Raw genomic sequence first — 3,188 nt, 5'->3', positions numbered from 1 at the left:
TTCAGCTAAGACGAGGCGCACGAACGAAGAGGCCAAAGAAGCTAGGCAGACACGTCCTGTGTAATAGGCTCACACCCTCCGGGGCCTCCCATGGCGAGAAGGGATTCATCAGCTTCAGCCATGCTGCGAATGTTGAGCTTGAAGAGCTTGGAGAAGGCGTCAATCGTCGTGTTCGGGAGCTGCGTGCTGAACTTGTTGACATAGGCCTTCCGCGCCTCAAGCAGGGGTACTCCTTCCGCAGCCACGCCCATCTTGGAGTTTAGGACCTGCACCACTTTGTCCAAAACATGCATCTTCGGCTTGCTTCCCAGCCTTGCACTGCGGCGTGTTTCGGAGACGGGCTGCACCTCGGGCTTGCTTGGCAGCTTTGCCACCGGTGTGGGGCACGGTAGAAGCGGCTCCATCGGCCGCACGAAGAGGTCTCCGAGGGCGGAAGGAGCGGATTCCTTGCTCGCGTCGTCACCTTGCTCGTGGGGGGAGTCCTCAGCATCCAAAACGTCTTCCCAAGACTCCGGAACTCTGACGGGAGAGAGAGTTGGCTCGGGCGGTGCATGGAGAAGGAGCGGGGAAGCACGGCAGGTAGGGCTATCCACCACCCCTTCATCCCAAGCGCCGTCCCTGGACGGCTGTTCGGAGTTCACATGAGGCGGCGAGGCCAGCCTAGATGAACCGTAGGTGATCGCCGGCGGGAACTCCTTGATCGCCACAGACCAGTCCGTACGGGACGCTTCGCACATGATGACCGAAGATATCTTAGGCTGCGGCTTGGGCTGCTGCTCGATGTGGAGGCGACGATGGTCACCGTGACGACCGGTCGGGCGGCCGGTGTTGCGTCCGGAGGAGCGGCCAGACCTCCCATCGTGACGATGACCGCCCGAAGACGAAAAAGCCTTGGCGTGAGGGGCGCGCGAAGCAGCGCGACGTGTCTGGCCACGGTGCGACCGGCGATGTTCCTCGTCGTCTTCATCTTCACGGCGGTGACGCTTGCGGGATAAACGATCATCACAACCCGCCCCATGTCGCGAACGGCTGCGACGGCGATCCTTGGATTCTGCGGAGCCCGAACGGCGGTAGGACGGGGCCCGAGAGCTGGAGCGCCGTGATATGCGCTTCTCCTCGCCGTGCGGCCGCAGGCGGGTTTTGCCTTCACGCACAATTGGGACATCCGAGCGCATCCGCTCCTGGCGCTCATCTTCCTCGTGACGGCGAGTAAAGGCCGGTCCGAGATCTCCCAATGCCGGTATGGGGGCTGGCAACACCGAGCCAGCGCCGTCGCTCACCGGCCGGCCATCAGCAGTGCCAAGATGGCATGGCGGCAGGGAGTAGGAAGCCGGCCTAAAGTCGGTGAGTGGCTCACCGCCATCGAGAACTGGTGCCCCGGTGAAGTCCTCAATGCGGTCGACGTGCAGCAGCACACGGAAGGAGATGCCGCGCTTCCATTGATCCGGCCGGTCTTCCTCTATGCGAACCCTGGAGGAGAGGCCGCCTGCCCCTTTGTTGACCAGTGTGCACCAAAGAACCTTCGGGATCCGGTGAGGGGACGCCGTCCACAGCCACACTCCGAAGGAGGAGGTGTCCTCCATGGTTGTGAAACCATCATCAAGGCGTTGAACCGCACACTTGCGGCCCACGAGCAAATCAACCACCTCCGGTCTCCACGCGAACGGAGGGAGCCCATCAACGACCACATGAACGCGGAAGTGGAGGTCAGCGTTGTAGGCGTGGGAGACGGCGCGCCATGGCCGGAAGTGGATGTCGAGGCCGTCCTTCTTGAAGCAGCATCGTTCCGTCCGCAAAACCTCGTCACGGAGCTCGGCGTTGGCGAACTTGATGAGGAACTGCTCCGGGTAGTGGGAGCTAACCATCAGCTCCGACTCCCGCAGACGAAACTTGCGTCGGAAAGCATCGTCGACGTCGGTACGGTCCATCCCCGAAGGAGCGGAGATCACCCAAGCAACGATGGCGGTGCTCTCCCAGTCCAGCCGCTCACGGTCCAGGTCGTACGAGGTGGCGATGTAGCAGGAGTCTTCTTCGTCGCGCGTGGTGGGGTGACCCAGGAACGACATGCTTGCCGGGGCCGGGGCGTCCGCCCGCCGCGGTCGCGTAAAGCTTGGAGACGGGGGCCGAGGCTGAGGCTTGCGGTATCGTGGTTTGGAGCAGGAGGCGACCAGATGATCCGGGGAGCTGCAGCGGAAGCACGCCTTCGGGCCTTTATATGAAGAGGAAGGAGCCGAGGAGGCGCTACAGCAGGCGGGGGAGAGGAGGCGGCGGCGACCTGCCTCGCACGACGCAAAGGCCCTTCGAGCTTCGCGTCTGTCACGGCGAGACATAACTCTTGTCCATCCATCTTCCGAGATAGCGGCGGCTGGGCCCAGGACTGTGGGAGCCGATCCGTTTCGTAGGCGTGGGCTAGTGTGGGCCCCTCCGTAGATTGAGGACGTCGAGGACGGCAGGTTGAAGCGGACCGTCTTCTTTGCGCGGCTTCGCGTCGGAGCGCCAGGTGCCGTGGCCGCACGAAGGATGCCCACCGGAGCCGCGGACGAAGCGTGCGGAGGCGGGGAGGCCGCGCGGCGCCATGCAGCGAGCGAGGCGCAGATGGCCTCGCTGTCCTCCTGCGACGGCACGTCGAGAGGAGATTCAGGAACAACCGCACCCTGGAGAGGATATGGAGGCCTGCCATCAACCGCCGGCGGCCGGAGGCCAGACGAAAAAGTCGACGAGGACGCGGATCTTGTAGCAGTGCTTGAAGATGGGAGCAACGAGGCTCCAAGGAAGGCTGGTGAAAAACCCGGTGGGATGGATGGAGGTGGAGGAGGGGGGTGTAGAGCTGCAGAGGTAGGGCTGGGGCGGCCGCCGGAGCGGGAGGGCGGTGGTGGTGGCGGCGCATCGCCGCGCCGCACGGCCGCGTCGCAGGAGCGTCTCGCTCTAACGGTCATGTCGCTCCGAGAAGCAAATTTTGTTGCGCATTTGTTAGCTAAGGAGGTGGATTCCCAGCCGAATGTTTTGTTTTAGGATCCACCAGGTTTCGTTGTTCTGTTGTTAATTGACGATGTAAGTGTTGATTTGATTAATAAATACCCGCAGTAGAGTCTTGCTTACCCTCAAAAGGAAGTTAAACAATATTTTTCATATAAAAGTTAGTCTGTGTAGAGGCTCTACATCCGGAAATTTCTTGCTAATGTCCTAGC

Source organism: Lolium rigidum, chromosome 3 (genome assembly GCF_022539505.1).
Source record: "Lolium rigidum isolate FL_2022 chromosome 3, APGP_CSIRO_Lrig_0.1, whole genome shotgun sequence".
Taxonomy (NCBI): domain Eukaryota; kingdom Viridiplantae; phylum Streptophyta; class Magnoliopsida; order Poales; family Poaceae; genus Lolium; species Lolium rigidum.
The sequence above is the reverse complement of the archived record's forward strand: the minus strand, read 5'-3'. Positions refer to the sequence as shown.